Source organism: Galeopterus variegatus, unplaced genomic scaffold (assembly GCF_000696425.1).
Source record: "Galeopterus variegatus unplaced genomic scaffold, G_variegatus-3.0.2 Scaffold448, whole genome shotgun sequence".
NCBI lineage: Eukaryota > Metazoa > Chordata > Mammalia > Dermoptera > Cynocephalidae > Galeopterus > Galeopterus variegatus.
Window position 1 is genome coordinate 126,972 of NW_007726559.1, and position 21,694 is coordinate 148,665.

Genomic DNA, 21,694 nt, shown 5'->3' on the forward strand with positions numbered 1-21,694 from the left:
GCCCCTCCAGCGGCTTGCTGTGCCTGTCCCTCGGCCCCTCAGGGGTCGCGTCTCTGACCTTCTCCCTCACCCCTTTATCCGCTAACAAGCGCCTTTCCCCCGGCTGAGGTTCGGGCGGGGGGGGGGGGTGATAATAGGGGGTTGGCGGCCCGACTCTCTCTTGGGATCTGGGGAGAGCCACGACCCCGGTGCCCCCAGTCGCCGGCCGTTCTTTGAGGGGTGGAGGTTGGCACGACGTGTCTTTCTCCTCTCCTCTCCTTTTGGGGGAGGGAGGGGGGTAGCTCACCATCTGTTAAATCTTTCTCCAAATCTCCCGCCCCGGTAAGATAACAATATATAAAGCCTTTGCTACCGGGAGGGGAGACACGAAGAGCATTGTTTAGTCTCCGGGGTGACATGAGGATGATGATGATGACAGGAGCTGTCCCAATGAACATGGTGAAATCTTTTCTGTAGTGGGTGGCAGGTTCCTGGTAGACACGAGGAGGACAGGAGCTGGTACCACCTCTCCCGGCAGGTTATGTAAAAGACATGCTATCTAAGAGAACTGTGAAACATGGATAGAATTTGCCTTAGTTTAAAAAAATGTCTATGATAGAAAATATGGAAAATCAAATAATAGGAATAACAAATCTGAACAACCTAACCCATCTTTTAATTACATATCCAGAGATAGCATTTCATGGTTAACATTTTGCTGTATTTCCTAACAGACACTTATTTTTTTCAAATAGTACTTGGGTAATCCTTGCATGGGACTTTCCCATTCTGTACATGTTCCAAAAAAAGATTTGATTTGAATCATTTCTTTGGCCGGCTTGATTGAAACTGGTTACATATTCATTATCACTGGCTGTACTCTGTCATCACTATCTAATTGAGCCCTCTTCCAGAATGATTGTTAGCTAAATGGTTTTAAAAATTAAATATAAAAAAATTATTTGGATCTAGTACATGGTGTAGTTTTACTTGTGGTGGGTTCTCAGAAAGGGACAGTTTTTGTGGAAAGCAAAGAAACTATGATTATTCATAGTGGGAAGAAACCTATTTACCTCAAGGTTTTATAAAATTGATTTCCACTGGTTATTTTTAGACCAAAATTGTTATGTGACATTGTTTCATAGTGCTTTTTGTGATTAGTGTGGGATGGGTATGTACTTTTGATTATGTGTGTTTCCATAACGTGTGTTTATTCAAGCAGAACTAAGGTTCCTAGGTATCTTTGTTATGCATATAGATACACATATAAACACATATGTATTCTGCATCTGTGCATATTTGTGTTATGCTGGAAGTGAGTTAAAATACTATTGTTATAGTATTTGAGAAAAGACAGCATTAGTTAGAGCAAAGAACAGTCATAATATTTCCCCCAAATCACATGACAGGATTGTATGGCAGAATGAGATATCTAGGGAGGTTGGAAACATGGAGGCTTTTAAAAATAGGATTGATTGTCATCTGTCTGGGGTTGTTATTGGAATGGATTAGATGGCCTATTAAGGCCTCTTGTATTCTAAACTTTTATGAATTTTGCTTTCTCTAAGGTTCTTATCACTCTGCTTCTTGAATTTCTAGTCATGTTGCTTGCATGTGACACTTATTTGCTGGTCATGTATTCCAGTTCCCAATGCAGGTTTCCTGGTGGTGCATGTAGGAGAAAGCAAGTATAGATGTGTCACTTAATCTGCTTATTAATATTAACATCTCCAAGTCGTTTGATTAAAAGGAATTTTGGAGAATGTGATGTTGATTGAGCTGAACTGGTTAGTAGAGGATGCAGATAATAAATAGTAATACAATTCTTATGTTCCAAGCACTTTTTTTTCCTCCAAAATGTAAGACTAAATTACTCCTTGTTAATATTTGAAACAGGAAAAAAAAAAAAAAAAAAAGATTGGATACATTGAACTGCTGATCTTTTAAAATTCAAATTTTCAAAATTTAAAATGACAATATTGATGACATTGTGGGAAGTTTGTGTTAGGATAAAACAAACTTGTGAAATAAAAGTTAAATTTTATATTTGGGCACTACATAATAACAAGTAGCAAACTTACTATAATCTATTTAAGATAATTTTTTGTTGTAAATAAAACTTTCACTTAACAGACACATGACATGCCTTGTTATGGGCACATACTTCAGATTGTCATGATGTTGAAAACATAAAAAATGGTCAAGTCATTTAAAAAGAAGTTTGCAAAGTCAGTAATGTCACATCAGTTAGCTTTTTTTTTTTTTTTTTAAAGTAAAAAAATATAGTAAGGGAGCGTAAAATAGGTAATTTACTTACTAGATACCAGACTTGATTTTTATGATTTTAGTTTTTTCTGCTTTCATTTACTGGAACCCTTAAATTATGGGAATATTAAATTCCAGATGAGATCCCTGAGTAAGGAAATGTGATAATTGTATCAGATGATCAATTGTTGGATTGATGGATTAATTTTGAATGGTTTGTTTTGAAATAATAGACTTACAGAAAAGTTGCAAAGATGGTACAGAGTTCTTACATACCCTTCATTCAGCATTCTCTAACATCAATAACTTACATAAACATAGTACAATGATCAAAACCAGGAAATTAGCAATGATATAATATGCTTACTGTTAACTAAACTATAGATTTTATTCGAATTTCACTAGTTTTCTGCCTTTTTTCTGTTCCAGGATTGAAGCCAGGATCCCACATTGCAATTTAGTTGTTGTGTTGTCTTAGTCTCCTCCAATCTCTGAGAGTTCTTCAGTTTTGTACTTCATGACCTTGACACTTTTGATGAGTACTGGTCAGTTATTTTGTAGAATTTCTCTCATTTTGAGGTTGCCTGATGTTTTCGTCATGTTTAGATTGAGGTTATGCGTGTTTTGAAAGAAAACTACAGAAATGATGTTGTGTTCTTGTCAGTGCATCATATTAGGGGGTACATGGTGTAGATATGTTTTAATGCTAGTGATATTTTAACCTTGATCACTTTGTTAAGGTGGCTTCTGCTGGATTCTTCATTGTGAAGTTACTGTTTTTCCCTTTGTAATTGATACATATCTTGGGGGAGATACTTTGAGACTATGCAGATATACTGTTTCTCCTCAAACTTTCTCCCATAGATTTTAACATCCATTGGTGGATCTTGTCTGCAGCAGTTATTGTTGTGTTGTTTGCCTAATGGTGATTTTCTATGTCCCTCCTTCCCTCTACATTTATTAATTAGAATTCTTCTGTAAGGGAGAGATGTCCCTTTTTCCTCATTTATTCAATTATTTATTTATATCAGTATGTTCTCATGGGTGTTTATTTTATTCTATGTTTTATAATCCAACATTATCATTATTTATTTTGTTGCCCAAATTGTTCCAGCTTTGGCCATTGGGAGCTCTTTCAGGTTGGTCTCCACCCTTTTTCAAGTACTTTCTTATATTCTGGTGCCACAGGCTATTCCATGCTCATCTTATATTTTTTCCTGCTCCAGTCCTGGAATCAACCACTTCTCCAAAGAGCCCTGGTTCCTTTTATTGGAGTATAGTATTTAAAGTCAAGATTTGGATACTCGGTGTGTTTACTGGGGTGTCATTGCTCCCAGGTATTCAGATGGTTTGTATTCCATTTTGGGTTCCCCCCAATCCTGGCTGATTTTGATTAATTATTATTTTGATATATGAAACATTACAGTTACTGAACACTGCTACTCACAGTACTATATAAAAAGGTATATATACTCAGAGAAGTGTCACTCTCTCCTTATTCCTCGACCTTATTCCCATTACCACACCTTTGTTTCTACCTCTTTCCCATGCCCTGTAGGTACCCAATCTCTTTCGTTTCTGGCTTATCCCTTTCTTTATTTCTCTTACACGAATGAACAGATACCTGTGTGTTTTCTTTTATTCCTTTCTTTTTTTCTCATACAATATTTTAATTGACATACAATTCACATTGTATGTCAATTAAAACTCACTGTTTTCAAGTGTACAGTTCAGTGGTTTTTCACTATATTCACCAGGTTGTGTAACCATAGCCACTAATTCTGGAACATTTTCATCACCTCAAAAAGAAACCCTGTATCCATTAGCAGTTACTTCCCATGTCCCCTTCCCAATCTACTCTGTTCATCCTCTTTTTTTTTTTTTTTTTGCTGCTGGCTGGTACAGGATATGAACTCTTGCTGTTGTAACGTGTGACAACACTGTGCTCTAACCAACTGAGATAACCGGCTAGCCCCTACTTTCTGTCTGTATGGATTTAACTGTTCTGGACATTTTGTGTAAATAGAGTCATGTAATATGTGGCTTTTTGTGCCTGGCTTTTTTCACTTAGCATAATTTTTTCAAGGTCATCCATGTAATAGCATGTGTCCAATACTTCATTCCTTTTTATGGGTGAATGATATTCCGTTATATGAATGTACCACATTTTGTTCATCCATGCATCAATTGATGGACATTTGGTTTTCTTTTTTTGGCTATTATGAATAATGCTGCTATGAACATTCACATATAATTTTTTGTGTGGACATATGTTTTCAGTTCTCCTGATGTATACCTAGGAGGGGAATTGCTAGGGCTATTGATTGCTCTATGTTTGACTTTTTGAAGAATTGCCACACTGTTTTTCTATTCCTATCTTTCTTACATGAAGAATATATTATACTCTTTCACATTTTACTTTTTTCACTTAACAGTATATCCTGGAAATGACTCCAAATCAGCTCATTTTTTTTGAAGAGATATTCATTTCATATTCTTCATTTTTTTTTTTTAATATTTGTTAGTACTCCAGTGTGTAGATGTATTTTGACTTATTTATTTAACCATTCTTCCATGTATGGGCATTAGGTTGTTTTCTATGCTGTTTTTTGCAATTATGAACAATGTTGCAGTAAATGACCTTGTGCATATGTATTTTTGTATTGTTAGAGGTGTATCTTCAAGGTAGAGTCCTAGAAGTGTGATTGCTGGGTCAAAAATTTAAGTGCACGTACAATCTTGTTAGGTACGGTATTCCCAAATTTTCCTCCACAAGTGTTGTACCAATTTGCATTCCCACCAGTAATCAAATCTGTGAGAGCACCTGTTTTTTCCATAGCCTCACCAACAGAATGTGTTGTTATGCTTTTTAATTTCTTTTTGCCAGAGAGAAGTGATTTTTAAAATGTTCTGTAGTCAGTCCAGTGATTCCTGTTTTAGTTCTCTTAATTCCTGTGGTTGGTGGGTTCTTATAGTTTGAAAATGAAATACAGTGTCCAGTAATATTGCACTGATACATGTGGGTTATTATGTACAGGTGAGATCGATTGGAACGCAATTTCTGACCTAGCCAGGATTGCCCACTTGAAACCTTTTGCATTTAATAGAGGTGTTGCATTGATTCATAATACCTGTGCTGTGAAATACTTGTAGAATTTAACAAAGGATAACTGAAATTGTAAGGAAAGTATTTTTCCTCTAGAATATGTATGATATAGTAGTAGTTGGTTCTCGTCGTATGCTAGTTACTTTGCACAGTAATGGCAATATCTGGAACCTGTCATACTTCCATAAAGAAGAAGGCCAGTATCTTAATGAAGATGAAACTGAGAGTTTAAAGTTCTGGATTAGGATAATCCTATTAGATTTTAGTGGTGCCAAGAAACTGGCAACATAAAAATATCTCCATTTTACAGGGTAACAAGTTCTGCCCCAGCAAGACTGGAAATTTAGGTTTTTTCCCAGAAAGGGCGCTGCTCTAGGTGCTTGAAACACATTAATAAAAAAGCAAGGATTCTTGCACTCAGGGAGCTTATATTTTACTGGTTTTCTGATGAACTGATGTTCCCAGGAAAACAGATGCTGAATGCTGATTGTGGATGGAACCAGTAGAGGTCTGGTGTAGTCTTAGAGTAAAGTCACCTTTGGTGCTATAAAAACCTCTAACAACACTAGATTTTATTGGTCACAAAGAGAAGCCCGTGAAAAGTCACAGGGTGGTAACTTATGTTGTTCAGCAGTCTTTTCTCTCATTTATTTCAGGTTTATTTATATGTTTATTTGTTGTATAAATTTCAGGTATACAATATGATTATTGATATACATTATACATAGTGAAATGATTACTACAGGTAACCAATTTAACATACCCATCATCTCACAGTTACTTTTTTTTTGTGGTAAGAGCACCTAAAATATACTCTTTTAGAAAATTTCCGTTATACAGTATTTGAGTAATATTATTACTATAGTTCTAATGATGTACTTTAGACTTCTAGATTTATTTATCTTGCTTAACTACATCTACTCATTTCCCCCCTCTCCCCAACCACTGTTCTATTCTCTGTTTCTATGTATTTGACTTTTTTTTTAGATTCCATATATAAGAGAGATCATGCAGTATTTTTCTTTCCGTGTCTGGCTTATTCACTTAACATTATGTCCTCCAGGTTCATCCGTGTTGTTGTAAATGGCAGGATCTCCTGTTTTAAAGCTGAATAATATTCTATTATATAAATATATACTCATGTATATATACACACACGTACATAATATAAATACATACATGACCATTTCTTTATCCAGTCATCCGCTGACAGATGTTTAGGTTGTTTCCATATCTTGGCTGTTGTGAATAATGCTGCAATAAACATGGGAGTTCAGATATCTCTGAGGTGCTGATTTCCTTCAGGTATATACCTAGAAGAGAGATTGCTGGATCATATAGTAGTTTTATTTTTTTTATCTTTTGAGGAACCTCCATGCTGTTTTCCATAATGGCTGTTCCAATTTATATTTCCACCGACAGTGTACAAGTATTCCCTTTTCTCCACATCCTTGTCAACACTTACCTCTTTTTGATAATAGCCATCCTAACAGGTGTGAGGTGATATCTCATTGTGGTTTTGATTTGAATTTTCCTGATGACTAATTATGTTGAATACCTTTTTGTATACCTGTTGGCCATTTTTATGTCTTCTTTGAAGAAATGTCTATTCAGGTCCTTTGCCCATTTTTTAATCAAGTCATTCATTTTTTTATGCTGTTGAGTTGTATGAGTTTTTTATATATTTTGGATATTAACTCTTTATCAGATGTATAGTTTACAAATATTTTCTCTCAGTCTGTATGCTGCCTTTCTATTTTGTTGATTGTTTCCTTTGCTGAAATCTCTCACTTTATTTTATTGATTTATTTATTTATTTTTTTCCTTTTTGTCTTTTTTACTGACCGGTAACGGGATCGCAACCCTCGGTGTCGCGCCCGTACCGGGGACCGGCATCGGGATCGCATCCCTCGGTGTTGCGCCCGCACCGCGCTCAGCCTGTGAGCGGGAACTGGTCTCCACATGGGATCCGAACCCTCAGCGGGAGCGCCACTGCACTCCCAAGCGGCGCACTCTCCAGTGCGCCACTGGGCCGGCCCGAAATCTCTCACTTTAAATGATTCTTAATAGTAGTAGTAGTAATGGAATAATAATAATAATGGAAAAACAGTAATATAGTATGGTGTTTTTTGTTTTTCTTTTCCAACTGGGGTTCCATGAGAGAATTAAACTCTAATGCTGTAAGACATTTGGACATTCAAATGTAAAGAATTAACTCCTCTCCAGTACATCTTGAAAGGCTCTAGTATGTACCATTCTTGGGAGAATTGAGAAAATATTCACTCCGATTATTGTCTGTGTTTTGTGGTTCAGATGATGAACCCCATTTGAGAAGGTCATGGGCATTGTAGTCAGTTAGATCTGGTTTTTTTGTTTTTTTTTTTTGTCTTCTTTCTAACTCTACCACTTATTAGCATAGTGATGTTAGGCAAATCTTAATCTCTTAGCCACAGTTTCTTCATCTATAAAATGGCAACAATAATAGTTGCTATGTCACAGGACTGATGCAAGGATTAAATTAAAAAAAAGCTTTCCCATCACATCTGTCTAGTTCTATGGCTTTATGTACTGTCAGTATGCTGATAGACTCCTATATTTATTTCTTCAGCCCAAACCCCTTCCTTGAGATCTAACATCATAGTTCTTCTACCTATTCATATCTCATTTGGATGTCTAATAGATATCTCAAACTAAATTTATACAACACAAAAGATATGATTCCTATCCTCCTTACTTCCTCTGAATCTGCTTTTAGTAAATGGCAGGACCATTAAACTCATCACTCAGGCCAAAATCCTAAGTGTTATCTATGATTCTTCTCTTTTCTTTATATTCTATAGTCAGTCATTCCATCAGCAAATCCTCTTGGCTCTATTTTCTGAATATGTTTCTAACCTGATCACATTTCATCATCTCTGCATTATTACCCTGGTGTAAACCACCATTATCTCCTGCTTGGGTAATTACAATATTCTGTGGTTTCCTTGCTTTCTCACTTGACCTCCTATAGGTGATTCTCTACTTTACAGCTAGAATGACCTTTTTAAATGTCAATCACTCTTCTGCTTAATACTTGAAAATGACTTTCTTTTACAGTTAAAATAACAGCCAAATTCCTAGCCATGGCCTACAAAGTCCTACGTGATGTAGGCCTTGCCTCCTCCCTGTTCACTTGACTTCTGCTACACTGAACTTCCCTATATTCCTCAACCATGCCAGGTGCATTCCCTCAGGTCTTTGCACTGCTGGCTCCCTCGCATCTTTCAGGCTTCTGCTTAAAGGGAGGTTCTCAGAGTCCATCTCTTTAGAGAGATCTTCGGTAATCACACTATAGAAAATAATGACCACCTCCCACTTCTCTTGTCTCTTGCTTTATTTTGTATGACACTTATACTTCCTGAAATTTAATTACTTATTTGTCTACCTGTTTATTTGTCTTCCTCACGGGGACATAAATCTGTTAAAGCAGGAACCTTGTATATCTTGCTCATTCCAATGTCTAAAAAAGTCCCTGGCACATAGTAAGCCAGGGGTGCAGCTCTAGGAAGTTGTGAAGTAAAATTGTCTCTAAATTAAATGAAGCGATTCTACCTTTTTTAGATTTTAAGCTAGAGGAGAACATTTAAGTCGAAGAATGCTGTGTTTTTTTTTTTTACATTGGTACTCATAGGTGAAATGTTAGGATTTAGAATTTATAACATTATCAAGAGAACATGTAATTGTGCATAGGATATATTAAGTAATATTTTAAAAAATGAAATTGAATTTTCAGCTCTTGGACTTGTAAGTGTTTAACATTCTTTGGTTGTCCCCATTAATTATAATGGTAGTGATGTTAATGTAGACTAATATTTCCTCTTGCTTCTGGCAAGTTATTTTTTCTCACTCTAAACTCTTGATTTAAAGTCTCTGTTGATTTTGATTTTGGGGGGATGCATTGTTGTCTGACTTTTTAAAATAAAAATCTTAATATAGTAGAATTTATAGAGACCCTTTTAAATTTTGCCATATTTTAAGGTCATTCCTCTTAGTAACTATACCATAAAATTCTCTGGTCATGGGAATTTTATGTGATACAATTCAATTAAGCAGCCTTGCTACCTGATGATATTGGAAATAAATGGATAACCTAGTCTAGAAGTATATTATCTATGTATTGATATAATTTAAGTGTGTGGGGGTCAGTATCTTTTATATATCATTGAACTTTCTTATACAACGGAGTATTCAGTCATGTATAATGAAATTTTATCAGTAATGTGATCATAGTTACTGCTTTCTCAAAATTGCTCATTCTTTTGGAAAGAGTAATGGAGAATGAGGTATAATTTAGTGATGGTGATGTGGTGGGGGAGTAGACAGATGCACATACAGAAGAATAAATACTAGCTAATACTGAGCATTTATTGTGCAGGCACTATTCTAAGCAATTTCATGAATTTTAATCTTTTATTTTTATTTTATTTTACTTTTAAATCAACAGATAAAATTGTATATATTTCTGTACTACATGATGTTTTAAAGTACATATACAGTGTGGAATGACTAAATCTAGTTAATTAACATGTATTACCTCACATAGTTATCATTTTTGTGGTGAGAATACTTAACATCCACTCTCTTAGTATTTTCCCACATATTATTTAAACCATGTTTAAAATCTTAAAATCTTATTTTGTGGTAAAACCTTATTTGTGGATAAGGAAATTGAAGCACAGTGAGGTTAAGTAACTTGCCTAAGATCAAATAGCTAGTAAGTGATGCAGGCTGGATGAGAATTTAGAAAAGAAAGGGGTGTTGGCAGAGACTGGGGGCAGAGCACAGAAATGGACAGTCTCAGTGTGATAGTTCTTGCTGATCCTGTGGGCAGGACCATTCTATATGGATGTACAGGAATTTATGATGACTATGAGACAGAATTTTAGGGCCTACACATTGCTTTGATTTCTTTAAAGCATGTTTCTAGTTCTGTCTTGCCAAAAAGAGAAATAGATGTTAGTAGAGAACTGTAATTGGTGTAAGGGTCAGACTTTGCTGCAGAAAAGTGAATATTACTGAAATATGGAGTTCTTCTTGATAAACCATGAAACCCAGTGATATTAAGGAGCAAGATTAAGCAAACTCTAGAGTGCAGACAAGTGGTGAAATAATAGCTTATATTCATTTATAGATTTTTAGTTTACAAAATACTTTTGTAAATATTTTCTCAAATGATCTTCCTTTTTTTTTTTTTTTTTTTTTGCCGGCCACACCGCGCTCAGCCAGTGAGCGCACTGGCCATCCCTATATAGGATCCGAACCCGCAGCGGAGCGCTTCTGCGCTCCCAGCGCCGCACTCTCCCGAGTGCACCACTGGCTCGGCCCAAATGATCTTCCTAACACCTCTGTGAGATAGTAAACAGATACTATACTCTCATTTGACAGAAATGTACAAGAGAAAGGGAGCTACCTGAGGGATGAGCCCCTGAATAACCTCATCTTCTAGTTGCCCTTTTTTATGATGCAACCAGAAATGAACTGGTTCTGGTTCTGCAACCAGAGCCTAGAAGTTGCTATTTCTTTGTAAAACTGCCAGAGTATGAGTGGTAGACTTCTGCATTGTGTGGTGTTGCAGGCTTGATCTCTTAAATAAGTGATCGGGAAATTGCATAATCTGGAAGCAGAGGGAACTTGGCATGATGAATGGGCCAAGATGACTTATTGTAATTCACATGTTCTTAAAGGATGTTTGTTATACCAAAAGCCTAGGCATTTTGAAGAAATGCCATTTAGATTAAAACTGTAATTCTAAGAGCAGCACTGTTGTAATATCTTTTAAACCAATATTTTAATGGAAACCTTTTACTTGTTGGGCTGCAGTAATACTGAGGTGTATTGTAGATTATCATAGAGGTGGGGCGCTTTACTTTTTTGAAGTCAAAAAAGAAAGTCTAGTAGCTTCTAAAAAGGCAAATGTAATGTATAGCACTAGTGAAATGCTCGTAAAAGTTTAGTATGTCCTGTTTCCGTTGTTCATTTTGAGAATAGTTTGGATTGCTTTGGTTAATTTAAATTGGTCTGAGATATTAAGAAGGACTTTTCAGAACACTTAACGATATACTGTATAAAGGAATAAAGTCAGATGCAAATTCATAGAATCACTTAGCTTTAAAGTAATAGATGATTGACAAAATATGACCTTGTTTTGCAAAAATTTTAAGGAATTGCAGAGTATTTCGTACTCTTAAATTCTTATGTAAGATGTCTTTCAGTTCTCAGTGATAGCTTCTTTTTTCATGGTGCTCTTTTGTACTACTACCTCCTTATCACCATTCTTTCCCTCTTCCTCTGCCATCTGTAGGTTTGGCTCCTTATTTCTGAGTAGGCAGGCAGGAAAGGGTTTTTGAACACAAGATAAAACTAGTCCCGTTTAGGAGCTCAGTGAGCTGGAGTGCTCATGATAAATTCCAGAATTACCAAAGGCCCACAGGACTAGAAAGATAACGATGACTCTGCAATGTTGTCTGCAAGTTTTTTCTGTGACTGTTGATTTATTTAATAAATAAAAATTTAAAAATAAATCATACTTACACTATAAATTGACTGGATACTGTTAATAGACTTGTAAAGAAGAATAATTGCATAGGAGAGTTTAGCATGTTGATTGCTAGTGAAATTTATGTCAAATGATTTCTTACAGTACTCTATAAATGTAATTTGATTTTAGTAAATTTATATTCACTTATGCCTGACTGTGGATTAATCTACTGTGAGAATATGTAGACACTATCTGCAGGTATTTCAATTCCTTGCCAGCATTCTTTTTTTAAATCTTTTTATTATAGAATATTTTTCAATGAACTTTTTGAAGTACCTTCATATTAATGTAAAAGTAGAGAGAAGAGTATAAAGAGCTCCCATGACTAAGCTTCAAGAATTATCAACTCATAGGCAGTCTTGCTTCATCTTTATCTCTATCCACCATTCACTACCCATAGTCTCTGGATTGATTTAAATCAAATGACAGCAATATGTAATTTGTACACTTCAGGTATTTCAGTATTGATCTCTAAAAGATAGTCTTTCTCTTTTTATAGCATAACTATAATACTGTTATTATACCAAAAAAATTCATAGCAGGTTCTTAATATCATAAAATATGTAATCAGTTTTCATATTTCTCTGGTTTATAGATAGATATAGATATATAGTATATTTGCTTGAAGTGGAATCCAAATAAGGTACATGCTTTACAATTGTTTCACATGTTTATTAAATTATTTTTAATCCTTAGGCTCTGTCCATTTCTTTTTTTTCCCTTCCTTACAATTTTTTGTTAAGAGAAACCAGGTTGTTTACCCTGAATAGTTGCCCATAGTCTCCTTTTGCTGATTGCATCTTTATAATATCATTTAACGTATTCTGTCTCCTGACCCCTTCCTTACAATTTTTTGTTAAGAGAAACCAGGTTGTTTACCCTGAATAGTTCCCCATAGTCTCCTTTTGCTGATTGCATCTTTATAATATCATTTAACGTATTCTGTCTCCTGAATTTTATGTAAATTGATAGATTGTTTTTTTTTTTTTTTTAAAGTTTGTTTTTGGTAGGACTACTTCATAGGAATGGTTTGTGTTTCTATCATGGGGTAAATAAGATTTTTTTATCTGTTTTTCTGATCTTAACAACTATTGATGATCATTGCTTAGATTTATTAATTCATCAAGGATTGCAAAATAGTAAAATTCTATTGTTTCTTCTTCATGGATTAGATGGTATTCTTTTGGAGAGTTCTTCAACATTGTAAATTGTATTTTAGAGCACTGTATTTATGCTAGCACTGGTACTGGGACAATTTCACAAGGTTCTGTGGTGGAATTCCTTTAAAGGAAGAGTGCAGGCACTTATTGCAAATTGAGAGAATATTTGGGAATATTGAATAAGTAGACTTAGTTCAAAGGACATCTGGCCAATAAATAGGTTAAATCCCATCATGAGAAAACTAGCTTGTGACCTATAGTATGCAGCTGGGTACTGGTGTTTGTTCTTTTTAAGAGGTCAATGTTCATATCCAGAAATTTCTTTTCTTTTTTTTTTTTGTCCTTTTTGAGACCGGCCGCACCGCGCTCAGCCAGTGAGCGCTGTGAGCGAACTGGTCATCCCTATATAGGATCCAAACCCACGGCTGGAGCGCTGCTGTGCTCCCAGCACCCCACTCTCCCGAGTGCGCCACGGGCTCGGCCCCATATGCAGAAATTTCAAAAGTAATTTGTGCAGGGCAGCAGTTAGAGTTACCTGAGCCAGCTTTCTCAGCATGAACTTGAGAACAGACCTTGTGTATGAATCAAATTAATAAAATATTGGTTTTACATACTATAGCATATTTTGTGTTAAAGGTTGCTGAAGGACTGGAACAGCAGTATTTCCTTGACAAAGAGGTTTTAGGGTCAAATAAACTTGGGAAATGATGCGTACTTTCTCTTCTCTTGGAATGTCATAGTACATATCCATATGTAAAAGACTTACAGTAAAGAAACCAGTTTAACATTAACTCAGTATTTTCCAAATTTATTTGATCCCTGAACATTTTTTCCCTTTATAACATCTTGATGACCTAGTGATCTGAGGAACAAATTTTGGGAAATGTTAGAGGATTTGAACAAAAACTAAAGGAAAATATCCAGTGATAAAGAGTGTGTATGACCATTCACTACGGTGATGTGGAGAAACTTTGATAGGTAAATAAGACGTTTGTCATTGAGAAAAAAGCAAGAGGCATATGTTGGTTTGTTGTTATATCTTAGCCTATACACGTAATAATTTTAGAGAAGCAGTGTTGGAAAAGGACTTCTGTCACCATATAATGTTTACTACATCCAGGCACTATTTTTAATACTTTACATTACCTTCTGCAGTAGATACACTGTTGTTATTTCTATTTTACAGATGAGGAAAGGGAGGCACAGAGAGATTAAGTAGATTTTCAAAGTTATATTGCAAAACTGTTGACATAGCAGAGCCAGGATCTGAATCTAGACAGCCTGGCTCCAGAGGCCATGTGCATAGCCACCACTCTACCCTGCAACATATGGAAGGTAGAGAGAGACCATGAAATATAAATTAGATTAGCAGGGGATTTAAAGTCTCTTTGGGAGGGAATAGACATATTTTCTTTAACTTTAAGGCAATCAGGGCAATAAGAGAAGAATGTGGAGAGTAGGCTGTGTCCTAGTGAAGACAGAAAACAACCTGAGAACTATAATCCATAGAAAAAGGTATACCTCCAAAGGAGGTAGATTAGATGCAGGTAGAAGGCTGTTAAGAGGACACTGTTGTGTTAGTACCAGAATTTCAGAGTTAGAAATGAATTGGAGCTCATTTAATAGGACACCCTTATTTTATACATGAGGTCTGAGATTACACAGTTTATTTGTGGTTTTGTAATGATAATTGTAGCTCACTTTAGTACATTGCAGTAAAGTAATTTTGCATGGATTCTCATTTGATCCTCTTAGCAACTTTGAAAGGTGGATAGGTAGGTTCCATATTTTCCACAGCAAACTGGTTCTTGAATTTAAATTTTCTGCATCTTAAAAGCTAATGTTCTGTATACTACATCCCATTCCCTCAGTTCTTGATGAGTAACATATATTAATTTAGATTGAGAATTTGGGTCAGAAAGAAAAGCTGCATTTTAACCAATGGAAATGACTCTCTCCTAAGTCTGAAAAGTAATACAATATATGCTTGTTGTGAAAAATAACTTTTAAATAGTATAGGGAGATATTAGGAAAAAAGTGAAAACCATCTGTAATCCCACCACACAGAGAAATCACTGTTAAATTCTGATGTGTAGTTCTTCAGATATTTTTCTTGATCTATCTTATATAGATAAATAATTTTTTCAAAATTCTATACATACTGTTTTAAAACCTCAAAGGCTGTATCCTTAAAAGAGGACATTGATAGACATTTGATCTTTTGCCTCTACCACAGTAAAAAGGTACATGCAGAGACAACAGACGTGAAATGGTAATGCCCTGGGCGAACTAGATGTATAGTTCCTTCCATTTTCCCTGCCATAGTAATAGCTGACCTATTAATAAAAGCCAGGTGAGTAGGTAAAGAACATATTTGGGAATAGGTTAATTTAAGGAGGCAATGAGTAGTATAAAGCTTTGTTTTATTGTTTTTCTGTAGGCTTTGGGATTTATTGATTGTTTTATAGCTTGACAGAAAAAAAAAATCCTCCTTTTTACACTGTCCTAGATTAAAATATAAATGATTGTGACCTTTTAAAGTATGTGTTAATAAGAATAAAGTATGGCTCTTTTGCAGCACTCTGTATGTGGGGTCTTTTAGTATGCGTGTGTGTGTGTGTGTGTGTGTGTGTGTGTGTGTGTAACCATCTCTGATTATCAGTCCTTTTGGGGTGGTGGGAGGGGAAAAGGAGCCTGTTGTGAAATGGATTTTTGTACTTTTATTTCTCAAGAAATCATCTATAGATTCTTGGGCAAATCTTGCTTCCTGATTTATTGACTATATCTAGTAATTTGCTTGGTTAATTGCCTTCTTTGCCCAAGCAGATTTTTGGGATGGTCTTATTTTTCTTTTTGAAGGTTGGGTTATATTTTATTTATATATCTTAATATTTCCTTGTTGGTTCTCAGTGGATAGTAAGTCTTACTTTTTTAGCTATTCAAATTCCTTTGCCTTTCCATATAAATTTTAAAATAAGGTTGTTTATACCTACAACAATTCTTTCTGGGATATTGATAGGTATTTGATTAAATCTATAGATCAATTTGGAGGAGAATTGGCATTTTTATTACATTTAGTTTTCTGGTCATGCCATGTCTCTCCATTTATTTGTATAATCTTTGATTTCTTTATGAGTGTCTTGTAGTTTTCAACATATAGATCCTGTACGTTTTATTAAATTTGTACCTAGGTATTTATTTTATAAAAAACTTTTTTTTATCAAAGTATAATATACACTAATAGAAGTGTATGTACAGTAAGCGCACAGCTTGGTGAATTCCATAGGGATGAGCTTATTTTCAGATTCTGCTATTTTCTTTCTGCCTAGGATATTTTCAGGAGGGAGTTAGATAGGGTTCAAGATGAGGAAACAAGAAAAACTTCCCATTTTTTTCCGAGTCAAGTCTTTATCGTATGACTTCAGTGTTTTGTTTAAAAGTGAATTCTCAAGAAAATAGACATATTCAAAGAAATATAAGCACATATGCATTTCCAAATCAGTTTTACCATTTAGATTTTCCTTGCTATAACTTACCTCCAATCGTGTTAAAATAGAGATTTGCCTTGATGTGTTCTGATATTGGAATTCTTACTATTTTGAAACAATGACAATGTTAGTTGAAGATTTAAGAGATGCACAGTTCTGCCTCCTCCTCATTTTTGGTGAACTAAGCTATTCTTTGCCCTTTAGCTTCATTCTCTGTAGATTGTACAAAGCACAAGCTTAAGTAAACTTGTCACCTTGCTTTCTGGCTTTTATCTTACTTGTAGGAAGGGTAGGTACCTAAGTGGCTATGTATGTGCGAACAGTATTTTTCTGCCAGCTCATATTTGAGTGAGAGCTACAAATCTAGCTCTGAATTTATAGAGATGGTATCACTATAATTACTTAAAGGAAAATGATTATGTTGCAAGGAAATTTAAAGTGAGATTTGCTTAATACAGATACTTCTGGGAATAAATGAGTTTATTACATATGCTCAATCAGGAGGAACATGGCTAATAATGGAAAAAACCTTATTTAATGTATACTTTTATTGTAAAATATAATCTTTTTTAACCTCCTTCTTTACATCGTGGGGCTCAGCTGTGACTGATTCAACTGTTTGTACCTCCTCCCCACACTTTGATTTTGTGAAAATTTCCCAAGTTTATAGAAAAGTTGAAGAACAGTACAGCGAACATCCCTGTTCTTTTCACCTAGAGACACAAATTGTAACATTTTGCTGCAGTTGCTTTTTTCTCATACACATTTTGCTTTAAGTGAGAATAAGTTGTAGTCACTCATACTACCCATCCTTCCCCAGTACTTTGGCACATGTGTCCTAAAAATAAGGACATTCTCCAACCACAATACTATTGTCACACTTAAGGAAGATAACATTAATTCATTATCACCTCATATGCAAGGTTCGTGTTTTAATTTTTCTTGTTTTCCACATATCTTTCATAGTTGTTTTTTTTTTTTTTTTTTTTCTGATCCAGAATCAAGTCACATTCACATATTGCTTTTGGTTTTTGTGTCTCTTTAAATCTAGAATAATCCTCTTGCCCCCCCCCCCTTTTCAATGACTTTATTGAAGAAGCTAGGCCAATTGTTTTATATAATGTCCTAAAATGTGAATTTGCTTCTTGTTCCTTTATATATTCAGGTTAAACATTTATTGCATTGACACTATATAGGTGATGTTGTATACTCCTTGCATCATCTCAGGAAGCACTTAATGCTGTTTTCTTCCTTTATACATGACGCTAAGTCTGATTACTTATTTAAGCTGGTGACTACCACCAGATTACTTCACTGTAAATGCACACTTTTTCCTCCTTTGTAACTAATAAGTATTCTAGGAGTGATATTTTGAGATTGTGTGAAAATCACCCGTCCCACAACTCTTTCCCAATAGTTTTAGCATCCATGGAGATTATCCTTGCCTGAATAATTTTCTTTTTTCAATTAAAAAAAAAAAATCCTTGAGCAATATATGCACATGATAAGAAATGTACATAGTAGAAAGAGGGTGACAGTGTATGTTTCCCTTTCATTCACTATCATTTTCCTAGTTTTTCCCAAAGTTAGCTGTTACCAGTTTCTTGTATATCTTCTCAAAAATTCTAAACCTCTCTAGTCATGCATTCATATATATTCCCTCTTTTTTTTCTTTTTACACAAATGGCATATTCCATGAAGCACTATGCTTTCAAGGTCTATCCATGTTGTACCATATACCAAATTTTATTTCTTTTTATGGCTGAGTAATATTCCTGTGTATGTATATACCACATTTTGTTTATCCATTTATCTGTTGATGGACACTTGGGTTGTTTCTGCCTCTTGGCTATCGTGAATAATGCTGCTATGAACATTGGTATATAAATATCTCTTCAAGTCCCTGCATTCAATTTTTTTGGGTATAGATCTTGTAGTGGTTGCTTGGTCTACATCTGAATCAGTCAGTTTTCTACTGCTTATAATGGAATACCTGAAACTAGGTAAGCTATATGAAAACAAAATTTATTTCTTACATTTTTGGAGGCTGGGAAGTCCAAGGTTGAGGGGGTACGTCTGGTGAGGGCCTTCTTCGTGATGGGGACTCTACAGAGTCCCATGGTGATGCAGGGTATCATATGGTCAGGGCTGAGCAAGAGTGCATCCACTTGCTCTCTTCCATTTCTTATAAAATCACCAGTCTACTCCCTGATTACCCTTTATCCATTAACCCATTAATTCGTGAATGGATGAATCCATTCATGGAGACATAGACCTCATGATTCAATTATCTTTTTTTGGTGGTTGGCTGGTAAGGGGATTTGAACCCTTGACCTTAGTGTTAAAACACCACACTCTAACCAACTGAGCTAACTAGCCAGCCCCCCAGTTATCTCTTAAAGGCCTCATCTTTCAAATACCATATTGGGGATTAAGTTCCAACATGAACTTTGAAGGGAACAAACATTCAAACCGTTGCAATCTCTTAATGTGCTTTTAACTCATATCATGGTTATCATTCCAATTTAATACATTTCAAATAACTGTAGATGTTCCTTATTCATTTTTTTTTTCCTTTTTGTCTTTTTTACTGGCCGGCAACGGGATCGCAACCCTCAATGTTGCGCCCGCGCCACGCTCAGCCAGTGAGCTGGAACCGGTCACCACATGGGATCCGAACCCTCGGCGGGAGCGCCGCCATGCTCCCAAGCGGCACACTCTCCAGTGCGCCACCGGGCCGGCCCTGTTCCTTATTCATTTTAATGATTGCTGGAATTCTAGTGTATGTGTATAATTTATTTAACCAGTTTCTTGTTGGTGGACTTTAGATTATTTTCCCTTTTCTTTTTTGCTATTCTAAACAAGGCTGCAATGAATAAGATATTTTTTAGTTTAAATGATACCTTATTTCTTGATTAAAACCGCAGTATGAAAATGTTGATTGAGCTTAGTCCTGTTGTGCATACTTTCTAAATATCCTTAAAATTCATCTCCTCACAAGCCCAGAATATTGCTGTTCTTTTATTTTAGGCCCTCATTTCTCAACTCAACTTTTGCAGTGGCTCTGTCTCTTGTGTCCTGTCCATTCTCGTCCTTCTCTTCATTCCCTTAGTATTATCCATCACTCCTGCTGTGTAACTTTGTTTTGGAACATTATCATAGTGCACTGTGCTTACATATTATCAGCTTCTGGGTTCTGAGTTCTTTAGGAGCACTGTGCTTTGTATGTAGTAGACCTCCCTACTATGGGTAAATTTTGCATATTTTTGTTAAGTTTTTAGTAGTAATAAATCAGAACTCCTTTGTTAAAATTAACATATAATTACAGATTTTTCAAAAAACATGCAAATAGGATTGACCTTAGTTCATTAGTGAATGTGCTAGGGTTTCATCCCTTTGATTTTTTTTTTTTTTTTTGATGAAGAGGTTAAAAGGTAACTTTGAAGCCGGTTGGTGGTTAATACTATTATGTACCCCCATTATTTCTTTGACGCCATGATATCTTTCAGATAATCTTTTGAATTTTCTCTTTTCTCCCGCAAATCATATTCACATATTGATATTCTGTGATTCTGTGAGGAGATTGCCATAGTACCTGCTTCCTACATTTTTGCTATTTCTCCACTTTTTTATTTTATGGAGCCCCATAAGAATGAGTTCTGGAAGTGTACATTGAATATATCATTGGGAGTTCAGTGAGGATGAATTTACTAACAATATTATGATTGTCATGATGTAAGCTGTTCTTTATAGATGCTAGCAAATTAGTGGTTCTGAAGAAGGAGAAGAAGGAGAATTTTTTCTACAGACAATATGGTGAGGACCACGGGCTTCTTTACTCCTTTAGAAGATCTGCTTTTGTTGAAGTCTAGCGTCTGGTTCATGGCCACTGATCAGCTGCAAATTAAGGAATCCTGCATGTGCTAACTTGAAAAATGGATAACTTGCTTTACTCTTTTATTCCCAAAGATTCTTTCATTAAAAAATGTATTTATGTCCTAAAAAAATCCCGTTTCATAGCAGCCATTGTTAGGAATCATTACAGTGAAAACATAATCATTAAAAAACAGTACATTTGCTTATAGCTCCTTGTCATAAACTTTTTGTATTAGAACATCTATTACTTTTTGTCAACAAGAGTTATATATCTAATGTTATGTTAACTTCTATGATGGAGTACAAAAGAAGGAACTTAAAAAAGCTAATGTTACTTTCCTTTAAGGGATATATGGTGAACAATTAGAGATTATACAATTAGAGATCATAAAAGTACCTAACATTTATTTTTACAGCTTTCAAAGTAGTTCCATATGAGAGACATAGAAATTCTAAGATGAGAAAGATAACTGAGGGTTAAGGTTATTAGAACAGATTTAATTGGGGAAAGAAAGGAAGGATCTGAATTAGTTCCTAGTATAGGATTTGTTAGGTGGAGAGAAAGAGGTGAGCACTCCAGGGGGCTGTTAGCATAAAGGGTGCAGAGGTAGGAATGAACACATCCCAATTGAGTGTTTGTAGGGATAGGTAGGAAAGACTGCCTGACTAGATGACTGAGGGGCAAGGGGTGGTAGTATTTGATAGGTTAGAGGGGGCAATTGATTTTGAGCCTTAAGTAGAGTGAGGGATTTTAAGTGTAGGGGGCTGTATCAATCAGGGTCCTGGCAGGAAATAAATGGACTAGTTACAGAGGTTTGGGTAGGGTTAAGGAAAGCAAGGGACTGTAAAGTTCCCAAGGCCTCACACTATTGGGAAGCCATTCATAACTGTTAAGCCTGAGAGGGCAAGAAGAAGAACAGTGGAGCCTGATGAGAGCTGGAGCAATGGAAACCAGTTCAGTGATTAGGACCTGTGGCCCTAGAGGAAAGAGCTCTGTGAAATGGGGAGGGAGCCAGAGAAATGAAGACCCCGATTTCTTTTCCTTATCATCCTCTGATCTCCTACCATGCCTCTCAATGACCTAATACAACTGGAAATGAGAAAGGAGCTTGGTCAGTATAAGGCTAGAGATCAACTTTAAAAGGATACAAAGCAGGGGCCGGCCCGGTGGCGCACTGCTACAGTGCGCCGCTTGGGAAGCGTGGCTGCGCTCCCGCCGAGGGTTCAGATCCCACATACAGAC

The 21,694-nt window shown here is 35.7% G+C and overlaps 1 protein-coding gene across 1 annotated transcript in view; it reads left to right on the forward strand.

Moving 5' to 3' along the window:
* Nucleotides 1-21,694, forward strand: part of HERC1 (HECT and RLD domain containing E3 ubiquitin protein ligase family member 1) — a 219,402-nt gene that overhangs the window by 201 nt on the left and 197,507 nt on the right. The window lies entirely within an intron of this gene.